Genomic DNA, 15,338 nt, shown 5'->3' on the forward strand with positions numbered 1-15,338 from the left:
ACTTCACAAATCACTTCAGATGTAAGATGATTAACGTCAATGGTTCGATTTCAATTCAAAGTAAATTAAGAATTCTTAAATTAACTCAATTTTAATGATACTGAATTTAAAAAAAAAAAAACAAACCAATAAAATAACCACAGGGGGTCAGTAAGACTTTATTTCATTATATTATATTATTTTATTTTATATACTTTATAACCACACTGTTTTTGTAAGTAACACAACAAAACTGGACAGAAAATACATTAATATTAAATAACACATGCAGCTGAACTAGAATTTGAAATGATTAGAACTTCCAGAAACTTTCAAAAAAAAAAAAAAAAAAAAAAATCTGAAAGATTCCAAAATTTTTGGAATGCTTCTGAAATTTGCTAAAAGTTTTTCACCTCTTTGTAACTCTAGAAACCATAGAAGCTAATAAAACATTTATTTTTAAGAGTTTCAACTCAAGACCACAACAGACCTAAAAAGCAAAGCGTCATTTGCAGAACCACTAAGAAACCTACAGGATAACATCATTTTAAGCTAAGGTCTCATCAAAGGACATTGAAGTCCATCACTTTTTAGCTAACGCTACGTTTTAAGAGACTAAGCGAACGCTGCACACTTCACTCGCTACCACAACAAGGAAATATGATCTTCCGACAGCAACCGTCTCAACTTGCCTGTTGGAAGAGATTCAGATGTCAACGTGCTAGAAACTAAATAAAGACTGACAGCCAAGAAACTCACCTGTGTGCCTTCACCGATGCCCAAAGCACTAAAAGAAACACTCGATTTCGTCTACAAAAGACCGCCGGACATGTACACACGTTGGCTTGTTATTCCAAGAAAGTGAACAAATCCTTGTGTCTTGGATGTAGTTATCAGCCCAAAGCGTGGTTACATGCTGGTTTACAATGATGAGACTGATTGTATGTGCAGCCCAAGCCAATGATGTGTCACATACACACCCCCCCCTCTACCCCACCCTCCACCCCCTTCCAAACCAGCAGATCTGGCTCCAACTCGCCGGAGGAGAAGACGAGGCTGCGTGTGCAGCTCAGCTCGGGAAAACACTGAACAACCTACTAAACCGTTGACAATGCGCTCTAATCCCACAAAGCGCTCATTCACGCCATTGTTTGCGCAAACGAAAGCAGCACCACACCTCTCTGAGGTTTAACTGGCCTGCAACGCTTTTCAAACGCTATTTGGATCACATGCCTCATCGATGAGGATTCAGGAACCAGAAAAAGTTTGGCCAGAGTGGTCAGGAAAGCAGTTGGACAATGATATTATTGAGTTTGGGAAGACTGACACTAGTTTTTGTGGTCAGTGTAGTTTGAATGGATGCTTCCACATTCAAAGTTAGGAAAATCTTGAAGACCAGGGGCAGAGTTCAGTTGAGATGTCAATTAAACCTACGCTGATATCCGTGTTCAGTGGATACGTGACCGACTCGCCTGAGAGAACAGATGAATTTCATCAGATACAAGGACTAGAAGATCAGAACAAACTGACAATCCAGTTCTTATGAGATGACAGGGCATTAACCTGGCTTACTGAATCTTTTCAACCACTTCACAAATCACTTCAGACGTAAGATGATTAATGTCAGTGGCTCAATTTTAATTCATGGGTGCAAACGAACTGGACAACACTACAAGCAGCTGAACTAGAATTCGAATTGAAATGACACAAATTTGAAATCCTATAATAAAAAAATAAAATATGAACCATTTTGTTTATTCATTTGCTCAGTTTATTTAGCCTAAACCCTTTTTAAAACCTTAAAAACACATTAATGTGAAAATATCCTTAAAAAAAAAAAAAAAAAAAAAAAAAAAAAAAAAAAAAAAAAAAGGTTATATAATTAGGGATGCGCCGAAGTGAAAATTCTGGGCCGAAACTATTTTATTAAATAATATAAACTAATTTTGTAAGAATTCCTAATTTAACTCAATTTTAATTGAGGGGGGGGTCAGTTTATTTATTTATTTATTTATTTGTACTTTACAACCACACTTTGTTTAAAAAGTAACACAATAGAACTGGACAGAAAATATATTAATATTAAATAACACATGCAGCTGAACTAGAATTTGAATTGAAATGACAAGTTTACTAAAGTGCTATAATTTATTTAAAAAACAAAAACAAAACAAAAAAAAAAAAAAAAAAAACTTTTTTTATTCAGTTATTCATTCATTCATTTATTCATTAGCTCATAGCATAGCATGCAGCCATTTATAAAGAAAAAAAAAATCTCAATAATTAATTAAAAATAAATAACACAATAGAACTGTACAGAAAAAATATTAATATTAAATAACACAAGCAGCCGAACTAGAATTTGAATTGAAATGACACAAATTTACAAAAGCGCTATTAAAACACACACACACAAACCATTGTTTGTTCATTATGTCATAGTTTTAGCCTATTTATTTATGAAAAAAATACTCTGTTTTTTCAAATTAAAAAAAAAAAAAAATGAAGTTATTAAAAACAATTAAACACATAAACATCAATTTAAAATAGAAAAAAAAAACTGAACATTCCAGATACACTTGCCCAGAAACCAAAACCAAAATGTTTTGTAACAATTATTTATTATTTTGTTAAATAATAAAGTAATTTTGTAAGACTTATTTTAATGATACTGAATTTGAAAACCACAAAACAATAAAATGTGAAAGTTAAACAATAAAACTGGACAGAAAAAAAAATATTAATATTAGATATCAATATATTGTTTTTGTTCATTTCTATGCAATAGAATTAGATATAACCGCATATGCCATTTTCGGTGCATCCCTACAAAAAAATATTTAAAATATAAAAATACTATCAGGATTTAATACTATAAAATAAGGAAATATAAATAAATGTACTACATATTTCTTTATATAGAATTTCAAAAACTGATGATTATTAAAGTCATGATGATGATGATGATAATGATGATATGTCACCAAAGAAAAGTTTGATAAAAGGAAAACTAACTGATATTTTGAACGACAAGGTTAAAAAAAAAAAAAAAAGTGCATGATGAATCATTGATGTTAATAAGATGATTAACACGTGTTAAAAATAGTTAGAGAATATTCATTTCATCCTGACTTTATAATTTTTCTAGAAACTGTCCATGAGTAATTCCTGTATACAGAAAAATGCATTTTATAAATGCAATACAGAAAAATACAGAAAAACGAAATGCATTATTAAAAACTACACCAACAGCAGCATTTCAATGAACTCCATTCCACCCTGACAAATTCAAAACGCAATTCTACACATCCTGTTTGCAACCTTGATTTGAATTTATTTTCATCTCAATTCTCAATGACGTGTACCAGTTACAGCAAACACTCATTTGCCAGTGACCTTTAAGCCTGTACCCTGGAGTCATAAAGGGAAGACAAACAACAAAGAACAACGTCCACCACGGAGGCTGTTTTCTAGATTCCCAAAATTGGCCGAATGTAATGTTTCATGTGTTTCACACCTCAATGCGTTTGCTCATTTACACTGAATCACATGTAATGGGGCCACTAAGAGCAAAAAGAAACCAAAATTGTGATATGCAATTTGCCTTGTCACAAAACCCATTATATTGATGCAGATCGGCCTAATTTAGTAACGACATGAGTGTGGCCTGTCAGCCAATATCAGCGTCTTGTCTTGGCTCAAAGGAATTGCCGTACTCGAGTGTATAATAAGGTTCTTGCAAACAAACAAAGGGATGCAGCAAAGGAAATGATCTATGTTTAAATACTCAGGACACTATGATAGCGATCAATGCAAACCATGATGCAAAACAGGCTGCATGTCAGCGTTTAAGCAACCCACAGTGCAACTGTAACTGCTGCATTTTCAGAGCACAAAAGCTGCAAGGAATGAAGTTATTTTTTGCAACTTGGAAAGAATAAAATAAAACTCTGTTCTATTGCTTCTGTCTATCCCAAGGGATGAGCTACTGTAACCTCGTGCATCTCATAAAACGAGCAAGATGAAATGACTGTTTGCAACAAGGAAATGGGTTAACACAGCTGGTCGAGAAAAGGAAAAAAAAAAAAAAAAAAAAAAACTAGTCGACGTGAACTTGTGCTGACGCGTTTCTGCTTATCCTAAAGAAAACAGTGAGCTTTGAGCGCCAGTGGGTGTTGTTTTTACGTGTCTGTAGCTCACAAAGGGTTGGGAAAGGCATGAGAAAATGCGATACGCACCGTGTACCATCAACACAGCTATTTCCCCACTGACTCTTCAGTAAACTACAAATTCAATATAATTGCTTTGCAAATTATGTGTTTTCTAAGACCCATGAAGTATAGTATAACGTCAAAAGCAATTAATGTTAACACAGTTCCTGTTTATAAAAGAAGCATTTGGAGGGAAATTCTACCGTGTAGTTCCAAAGCAATGCTTTAGGAATAAATACTAAAGTGAACGTTTCTATGACCTTGACCTTAATGGCATCTCTTAGGAGTATAACACCCAGCCATGCAATTTAGTTGCAAAATTCAAGAGTCTATCTGCTAAAGCACAACAGGTCAGGTTTGTTTTGAATGGATAGCGTGATCAAAAAACTATTTCCTGCATCCCACCCAAACAATCTCAATGATCGTGGCCAGCATCCACTCGCAGGATGCGCCAAAGTCACCAAGAATATTATGATAAAGGTCATTTTAATCAATTTGCAGCATTTAATCAGTCCACTTATAGTATTAGTCAAGGTTTCTTACATCAAATACGTCATAATTAGGCATTACATGACCATTTTCCACCCTCTACTGAATTACAGACGTCACAAAATGCTTTGACACGCATTGATTCCGGGTCAAGAAATTAAATCGGCAACTGATACGAGTCAAATAAGCCTAATAATTTAAAAAATCAAATAATTTTTGGCTGATTTCCCCTAAAAGGTGTAAACAGCATCCTAAAACAGCTGTTATGTCTCATTTCATTCCCTGGTTTCCTCATCTTGATCTACCAAACATTTGAGACCATGATTACCTCATTTCCAGCTGTGAAAGTACAATGCCAAACTCAACAAATAAGGATTACTTTTCTGCTGGCCACCACGTTAGCCACCACCAAAAATTTTATATTTTTTGTTTTTAGCAATGTATTGTTATACTTGCTAGAACGGTTTTTGAACAGTAAGATTTTTAATGTTTTTTTAAGTCTCTTCTGCTCACAAGGCCTTTTATTTGATCCAAAGTACAGCAAAAACAGTACAATTTTGAAATGGTTTTACCATTTAAAATAACTGTTTCCTATTTGAATACATTTTAAAATGTATTTTATTCCTGTGATTTCAAAGCTGAATTTTTAGCATCATTACTGCAGTCACATGATCCTTCAGAAATCATTCTGATTTGCCGCTCAAAAAACATTTATTATTATCATTATTATCATTATTATTATTATTATTATTATTACTACTATGGAAACAGCTGAGAAAATGTACTCTGTAGAGAATATGTAAAATGTACTAGGTTTCTTTGATGAATAAAAAGTTCAGAACAGCATTTATTTGAAATAGAATTTTTTTTTTTTGGTAACATTATCTTTATCATCAGGTTTGAATAATTTAAACCATCCTTGCTAAATAAAAGTATTAATTTCTATAATTTCTCTGATAATAATAATAATAATAATAATAATAAATAATAATAATAATAAATATAGCTGCAAGCAGCAATTACCGGGGTTCGAGCATATGAGGCCTTTGAGGTGCTATGGCTTTAGGGTGTAGTCCAAACCAAAACATATGACTAACATTTTCTTTTATTTTGTTTTCTTTTACGTTTTGTAGACATTTGGGTACAGTAGATCATTATCATCTTATTAAGTGGCCCTGTTATCACTGTCCAAATGCAAATGTTCAACATTGTTTTGATAATTGTTTACCTAAAGTGTCCAGAGAATTTTATTGCAGTGGTTTTATTGATTTTGAGTTAAAAAACCTAGGACTAGTTTACAGAAGTTTTTTAAATAATATCAAATATTTAAAGAACAGTTGGATTGACAACAATGGTCCTAGAGGCAAAGTTGTTCAAAATGAGGGAATATATCATATGATATGAAGATCTAGTGTTTGTGTGAATATATTTGCATTTTTTAGCAATTTGAGGCCATTTACCATATACAGCTTGTGTTTTTGAAGCCTTTTTAACTGTTACAGCGCCACCTATGGTCCGATCTTCATGAAATTGTGCATGCTTGTTAAGAGTCATCTGACACATGTACTCACCAATTTTCGTAAAGTTTTGCGTTTTTGTTTAGGTTTTATAGGCTTTTGGGTGATTTTGGTCACACCCCTTTTCTAAACGACCCTGTTATAGCTAACCGAACGACAAAATTCTATATTTTTTTGATAATTATTGATCTAGAGAGTCCGGAGAACTGCGCTGCAGTGGTTTGATCAAAATTGAGCAAAAAACCTAGGACTAATTCGCAAAAGTAGGTTTTTCACGTAATTATGAATATTTAATGAACGATTTGATTGACAGCAATGGTTCTTGAGGCAAAGTTGTTCATCATGAGGAGATCTATCAAATGATATGCATATTGTGTGGATATGTGAAACACCACGTGATTACAGAGCCATAAAACTCATTAGCGCCAACTAGTGGCCGATTTCTTTCAAAATTCTTACAGACCTTTAGGGCCATGAGTCGAACATGCCCAATGAGTTTCGTTCCGAGCGGCCTCCGTTAACCTTGTCTAATAGGTGCTCAAACTTTATTGGCTGATGGCAGCCATGTTTTTTGAGATAGGCCAATGTCCTCATAGACCCATATAGTACATTGGACAGAGACACTGCATACCAATTTTCAGGTCGATTGGACCAACGATTGCATAGTTATAGTCATTTTTATGTTTTTTCCACCTTACAGCGCCACCCAGTGACAGAGCCGTGCAATTTTTTTTTATTTGACCAAAGATTAAGCTTATACACATGTGTACCGAGTTTGGTGAAGATATCTAATTTGGTTCATGAGTTATAGCCATTTTAGTAAAAATGGCCCCCCCACCTGACAAACTTTTCGGGGCCCCTTCGCAACAATGAGTCGAAATTTAAATTTTTTTTTATAATTATTGATATTCACTGTCCAGAGAACATTTCTGCACTGGTTTGGTTCCGATCGGGCGAAGAACCTAGGACTAGTTCGCAAAAGTACGTTTCGGACATAACGCCGTTTTGCGGAAAAACCCAGGGATTGCAACAATGTAAAGTTTTTGAGTCTATGACCAAAATTGTAGGAGCTACAGCCAAAAATGTGAAAAAAGTTAGTTTTTTGCACTGTAGCGCCACCTATGGGCCGATTGGGGCGAGACTTTGCGCAGAAAGCTCTACCTTCTGGCCAAGTTTCAGCTCTCGAGGCCTTACGGTTTGGTCTGCACGATCAGTTTTAGAGGAGAAAAATAATAATAATAAAAATTATAAAAATTATAAAAGGGTTTCGGCACTACGTGCTCAAACCCCTAATAATAATAACAAATGTTTCTTGAACAGCAAATCAGCATATTTCTGAAAGATCATGTGACACTGAAGACAGGAGCAATGATGCTAAAAATTTAGCTATAATCACAGGAATAAATTACATTTTAAAATATATTCAAATAGAAAAATATTTTTTTTAAAAATGCTGTACTTTGGATCAAATAAATGCAGGCTTGGTGAGCAGAAGAGACTTCTTTTAAAAACATTAAAAATCTTACTGTTCATGATTTTATGAAAAAAATAAAATAAAATTCATGAACAGATAAAGCAGTGACAAAAATGACTCCAAATGCTACCAAGATTATCACAAAAAAACTTAAATGCAGAACTAGCAACAATGCAAAACAAATAACAGAAAATCAACCAGTGCAATGTATAAAAAATGCAAACTCAAGGCATACAAATAAATTTACACGGTCAATGGTCCGAGATGCCCTTATGACAGTTTTTCAATATGCCCGAAACTCTCTCATTGTCTTTTTTCTCGTTTTTATTGTTTGGGTAATTAAAAGAGAGCAAATGTTTTAGTGCACTGGCCGACATTTTGGTCAGTGAGTCGACTGATCACTGTCCTATTGAGCTTATTAAACCACATCCAGTAACAAACACTTAAAGAAAACTTGCGTTTGGGGCGGGACAGTTATGTATGTAACCTGAGGAGTGTTCGGAACCCTGTTTGAAAACAGTCATTTTGCAGTTTCGTTTGGCTAACAGTTAGTTAGTACCGCAGAAATCACACACTTCACATTTGAATTGATTAACATGGCTTACTTACGAGGTTTGGCGTCCAATATAGTTTTAACTGGCCTTCTTTCAAAAAGTAGCTCCTCATAATGATGTACCGCATTGTAGCACTTAGCAAAACAATCCGTGCTAAAATTTAACGTTACCGCGCAAACTGAAAATGGGCGGTACTTACCTGCTTGGACCTTGTCTGTAATTGGTCGAGAGTCTAAATAATAATTATGTATTTAACGCTGCACTACATGTTTTCAAACCAAATGTATATTAAATCTATAAATTAAAATAAAAAATATAAAATCATTCTAGTGTAAATTATTTTTTTTAAAATATTGCTTAATGTAGACGGCGTGGTCACGAGATACCTGTTACTTTTCTCAGCGCTGGTCAGAATGGATCAATCACAGTAGTCAGTGATGACAAATTGTTTTATTTCAGTTATCAATCCTTTCAATTAATAGATGTAAATAAATATACTTCCTACTATAAAAAAGCCGAGCGCCACCCCGAGAAAAACAACGACTCCTTTTTTTAGCGTGTGGTCATAATTCTGACAACGCAACAAAGATTTTTGAAAGAACCAGTTGTGCAGCTTATTGCTTAATAATAAATAACCTGTTGAAAACCATCCCTCTACTTTAGCTCTCAAATCTCACTCGCACTTGCGTGCAACGTCAGGTTTGACGTCAATGGCATGAAACGTCAGTGACGTTTGAATTAAATGTTCAAAACACACTTGAAGACAGCCCCGCCTAAATGTTTTCTTATCCATCATTTTCTTTAATTGTGTATTTGCATAACATAATCTTCTGTATTATGCGTGTGCTAAGCACATACACAGCCACAGATAGTCTGAATGGTGAATCTGTACATCTCTTTCATTAGCACTAATCTAATGGCAAATTAGCTGAATGAGAAATGGCACTACAATATCCTCAGTACAATAGCTCATTGCATAACTGCGCCTGCTTTTTCATGATAAATTTGTATAGGTGGAGTATTTAATCACACAGCCCACCTGAATGTTACAATGCCAGCCGTCCTCGTTAAGTAGACTCGAAATGAATATTTATTAATAGAGATGTAGTGCTCAGTTCGCCTGCAGACAGCATCGATTGTTGTAGAGCACAGAAGAGCTTTTGTTTGTCACACTGAATCATTGAACTTAGTGTGATGAATGGCTGGCAAAACTCCAGTTTGGTGCAAATATTGATCCATACGCTCACTGATACTATTACTGAACATGCTATGATACACGCAGTGTTGGTGTGCAGGTCACGCAACAAGTTCAGTCGGAGTTTACAGATACAGGAGCAGTTCATGATGATGATGATGATATACAAAAATATCTTTTTTCAGTCATTTGTGATTTTTTTACTTACTCATGCATGAAATCATAATAAACTGACTGCACAGTTTAAAGTATTGCTATGGTATTTTCAAGTACTATATTTTCAAGTATTTAAATATTATTTTCAGACTCTTATTTAGTGTTCATTTATTTATGATATTTAGGATTTATTATTATTATTTATGATTTATTCATGATTCTGATCACTGTCTCTCATATTGTACATTTTTTTCTAATGCATTGTACTATATTTATGTGTTTGTATCAGGGTTATTATAGTTAATTAAATAAACAGAGCTATAAAAAATACATACCATATAATAATATTAATAAACATGAACACAAAAGTGTTATTTTAGTATTATTAGTAGTAATTTTATTAATATTAAATTGTAATAATAAATTGGCTTTTATACATTCAGATTTTTTTGTAATATTGTGCTTTTATTTGTTTTTTTAATATACTAGTAAGGTTTAATTCATTTTATTTTAGTTTTATTTATTTATTTATTTATTTTAACTAGATGAAAATAGAATAGAAAATAAAAATGTTGCCTTGGCAACTAGCTGAAATAGTTTTTTCACCTTACATTTATATTTTATTAATTTTTATTAACAAAAAGTATTTTGTTTTCATTTTTTTTAGTTTTAGTCAGTTATAATAATCGAACTAAAAAAAAAATGTATAATATATAAAATATTATAAATTAAACTTTTTTTTCAACTAGTTACCAAGGCAGTATCAATCATTTTCCACATTTTAACTTATTAAAAATAACTAAAACTGAAAATGAAAAAAAGACAAAACCACATCATTTTTAGAAAATATAAAAGTAAAAAAGCCAAATATTTAGAAACACTATAATGCTATTTCAGTGATACTAAAATAACATTGATTTGTGTTAATAAGTGTCATATAAAAATATATTTTATATAAAATATCATGAAGTTTCGCTTGGTAATGCTTATTTTAATTGCATCTAGTTAGAAGCCATTTAGAGGAACCTTTTAAATAAAATCTGATATTTACTTCCTGTTAAAAGCCAAACTAAATCCAAAATTTTGTCATAATGCCTATAAAGAAACATTTTGACCTTTTGACCTTACTGCACAGAACTTATGGTTCTAAATGGAACTTTTCATAGCGAATGTTTGAATTGTTTGTCCTGAGCTTCTGCACTGTATTTTCATGCTACATTCTTAGAAAAAAAGGTTCTGTATAGAATGAACCTTTTTTTCTACAAGCGTACGCTATGTTTAAACTCCAGCATGTCTCTCTTGTCTCTGGCTGAGCTGAACCTGGATGGAGCCCAGAGGCTTCAGATATTGATCAGCAGCTAGAAAAGAAAGTGACCTTCAAAAACTCTATCTTCAACTTGGCGATGATTCACCGCCTTTGAACAGGCCGCTTAAAGAGATCTAATTAATGCGGAAACCTGCGTGCCGGCAGCATTTGATTACCTGGAATAGACCAGGGGAGCCCAAGGCCTGCTGGGACGTTTCTGCGCGATCAAGGTCTGTTTCAACTCTGACACACATCACATAGAGAATGCACCGCATGCGTGCGTTTTGTTTATGTCAAGCGACAGGCTCGTGGAGGAAGAAATATGTTGTGTGAAATTGCATGGATAATTATGTTCATTTGTGCTCATAATTACCACCGGTTTCATTTGATTTATTTGTAGCTAAAGTACAATTGAGTCTTCTTTTAGACATAATTAGAAGTGTGCGGATTTAGCAGGCATTGTGCTTCTGTCTACTGCCACATTTACATGAAGAAATAAGCTATTAGGGTTTCATTTCCGTGTCTTTGGCAGCAAGTCTCTTTGTTGCTGTATAAATGCCACACTACAGAAGGATATGAGAGTGTTTGAGGTGTATTATCGGAGACTTAAAAGATGTGTCTACTAATATTAACCTGTTTTCAAGCTGCAGGTTCATATGAGATCATATGCCATTGTGCACACAAGAGTGAACAATGTTGGACACGTCATTGCAATGACATTCTGAAACCTCTCTGTTTAAGTTCAGTTCAGTTAAGCTTTTTTGGCATGGCAATTGGAGTATAGCATTACCAGAGGATTGCAACATCATTTTTATATGGAAAAAGCTTATATGATATCAAAAAGAACAATGAAAGGGAAAAAGGTAAACAGTTCATCTTTTAAAATGATTTTTATTATTCATTTTGTTTTTCTATTTGTATCATGCAAGGGTTGTACTGAAAATACAGCAGGCTTCCAATGAGCTTTTTCTAAAAGAGATCGATTATTAGTTCTCTACTGACCCCCTGAGTAAGAAAGCAGAAATGCACATCAGGACTGGACAAAAAACAAAAACAAAACGAACAGGTTGTAACAGTAAGAGAAAAAAACCTGTATATACACACAGTTGAGGTCAAAAGTGTACATACACCTTGCAGAATCTGCAAAATGTTAATTATTTTACCAAAATATAAGATGGTATCACACAAAATAAATGTTTTGGAATAAGATGCTTCACATAAAATAAGTTTCCATATAGTCCACAAGAGAAAATAATAGTTGAATTTATAAAAATGACGCTGTTCAAAAGTTTACATATGCTTGAATTTTAATACTGTTGTTACCTGAATAAACAACAGCTGTGTTTTTTTGTTTAGTGATAGTTGTTCATGAGTCCCTTGTTTGTTCTGAACAGTTAAACTGCCTGCTGTTCTTCAGAAAAATCCTTCAGGTCCCACAAATTCTTTGGTTTTTCAGCATTTCTGTGTAGTCGAACCCTTTCCAACAATGACTGTATGATTTTGATATGCATCTTTTCACACTGAGGATAACTGAGGGACTCATATGCAACTATTACAAAAGGTTCAAACGCTCACTGATTCTCCACAATGCATTAAGAGCCAGGGGTGAAAACTTTTTTGAATCTGAGGATCAGGGTAAATTGAACTTATTTTTTCATCTGGGGAACACGCAGATATCTTCTGTAGCTTCTGAAGGGCAGCACTAAATGAAAAAAAAAAAAAAAAAAAGATATTTAGGCAAAATAAGAAAAATGTACACCTATTTATTCGGTTCAAAAGTTTTCACCCCCCATCTCCTAATGCATTGGGTTTTGTTCTGAAGCATAAAAGAGCATTTGAACCTTCTGTAATAGTCGTATATATGTGTCCCTCAGTTGTCCTCAGTGTCAAAAGATCTCATCTAAGTATATTCTGTAGCTTCTGAAGGGCAGTACTAAATGAAAAGAAAAATATACACATCCTCATTACGTTCAAAAGTTTTCACCCCCCCCCCCACCATCTCTTAATGCATGGTTTTTCCTTCTGGAGCATCAGTGAGCCACTTTTCCATCAGAATATGGAAATATTTTACTCAATTTGAACAGAAAAGTGATTTTCTTCATCAGTAGTTTTGTCTGATGAAGTACAAATATCTAAAGATTCTTAAATCAAGATGCATTTACATGAGAAGCAAAATGACGTCAGATAAATATAACAATTGCCTATCAATGGGCTCTGAAAAATCAACTGAATTCAAAGGGAGAACAAGTTTTTGTACTCCACTGGCAGATATTTGTTTTTGTTTGAAGAATAAACTCACTTAATTTAGTGCATTTTCAAGACTTCAGATCTTCGATTTGCATCTCAAGTAAATGTATCTTGATTTAAGGATGGTTATTTATTTGTATTGGAAAACAAGACAAAATACTCAGGAAGATTTCCCATCTTTTTTGCATTAAATATATTAATTTCATGACTTGAAAATCTTCTCTGATTTAAGATCTTTTTAATGCCTTAATTTGTGGAAGGGCTAATTAATAGCATTTAAAACCTACAGAAACCCTGTATCTGCATTTTAGTGGTAGATTGAGTTATCTGTTTGTTTAGCATGTCAGCTTAGAATATTATGTGAGAAACAGGCTGAAGCCATAAAGAAAGCACAAAAAACATCATGTAATTATATACATTTATTTTTTTCCAATTCCACATTTGTGATCACACTCCAGACATCCAAATCAGTAACAATAACTCCACAATTTCTACAAAATCAAAACACTGGGGACACAAAACTTTGACAAATGACACTGACACTGAATTCGATCCAGCATTGTATTACAATTAAAACCATTATTTTAAAAACACATAAAAACATGTAAAAGCTGCCAGCTGAATCCAGTTTACAGAAAATATTTGTGAAGATTTAAACAGTATCTTTGAACTATATACTTACAGTACCATGACAGTAGATCACGATCAGTTATAAATAGTCAAGTGACAAAATGTGAAGGTTTTCCTTAATGCTACGTGACACTTTACAAACTAGAACTATTTAAAACCAAATAAAAAACATATAAAGAACAAAACAAAAGTATCACATGCAAACCTGCAAACCAGTGAAAACAGAGAACGTATAAAAACACAAAAGACAGACAGAAATATAGTGTAGAGCCTGTAGTGCATCAGTAGTTGCTGTGTTACTGACATCTACCTAAACTGATTCAAAGTATACAAATCTGAGCCATTTTCTGGTGACTGGCACATATTTCCTTTGGCTGATTATCAGTGACAGCATGATTTAGCAGAACGGAGAACCTGACAGCTGTTAGATGACACCTGCAGCTGGAGGTAAAACTAAACCAATTACAGCTGCTTAAAAATAGAACGCAACTGATTGTAAATGTTGCAGATTATTTATATCAAACAAATAAAATCAACAAGCACTACGACGGCACTCTGGGTGCATTTTGGTTAGAGTAAAATGTTATTTTATAGATAAATCTTTTTATTATTATTTTCAGGCCTATTATTAATGCAAGACACTATGGGTGAATAGAGGAAAATGTAATGAATCAAAATACATTAAAACTAATGTTTTAAATTACATTTCTGAAATGTCAAATGAAGTATTATTCAATACAAAATGCAGTAATTTAAATAAGATTTAAAATTCTTGTTTCTGTTTACATATTAAAGGTTTTTATAGAAGAGATTTTGGATTTCTCATTTTATTACTCCATAAATCAGAAAATAGTGTCAACAGCCAGAAAAAAAAAAAACTCACGGCATTAATACAGACACTGCTGAGGTCAAAACATGCACCTTGGAGAATCTGCAAAATGTTAATTATTTTAGCAAACTAAGAGGGATCATACAAAATGCATGTTATTTTTTATTTAGTACTGACCTGAATGAGATATTTCACATAGGATGTTTACAAATAGTCCACAAGAGAAAATAATAGTTAAATTTATAAAATGACCCTGTTCGAAACTTTCCATACACTTGATTCTTAATACTGTGTTGTTACCTGAATGATTCACAGCTGTGTGTTTTTGTTTAGTGATGTTGTTCATGAGTCCCTTGTTTGTCCTGAACACTTAAACTGCTCGCTGTTCTTCAGAAAAATCCTTCAGGTCTCACACATTTTTTGGTTTTTCAGCATTTTTGTGTATTTGAACCCTTTCCAACAATGACTGTATGATTTTGAGATCCATCTTTTCACATTGAGGACAATTGACGGACTCATTTGCAACTATTACAGAAGGTTCAAATGCTCATTTATGCTTCAGAACAAAACCCAGTGCATTAGGAGACAGGAGGGTGAAAAGTTTCGAACCGAATAAATGCATGTACATTTTTCTTATTTTGCCTAAATATCTTTTAATTCAGTGCTGCCCTTCAGAAGCTACAGAAAATACTTGCATGTTTCCCAGAAGACAAAATAAGTTTAATTTACCCTGATATTAAAATTCAAAAAG

General features: G+C 33.4%; 1 protein-coding gene across 3 annotated transcripts in view; it reads right to left on the reverse strand.

Moving 5' to 3' along the window:
- LOC127171578 (cAMP-specific 3',5'-cyclic phosphodiesterase 4D) overlaps positions 1–8,396 on the reverse strand; it is a 267,521-nt gene extending 259,125 nt beyond the window's left edge. For 2 of the 3 annotated variants that reach the window (XM_051120308.1, XM_051120303.1), the window contains exon 1: positions 8,280–8,396. The gene's annotated coding sequence lies outside the window, so the exon portion shown is untranslated. Of the gene's footprint in view, positions 1–738; positions 893–8,279 lie in introns of those variants that run through there. The other variant, XM_051120305.1, reaches the window with a different exon arrangement.
- Between the last annotated feature and the right edge of the window lie 6,942 nt (positions 8,397–15,338).

This window comes from Labeo rohita, chromosome 10, assembly GCF_022985175.1.
Source record: "Labeo rohita strain BAU-BD-2019 chromosome 10, IGBB_LRoh.1.0, whole genome shotgun sequence".
NCBI classification, from domain to species: domain Eukaryota; kingdom Metazoa; phylum Chordata; class Actinopteri; order Cypriniformes; family Cyprinidae; genus Labeo; species Labeo rohita.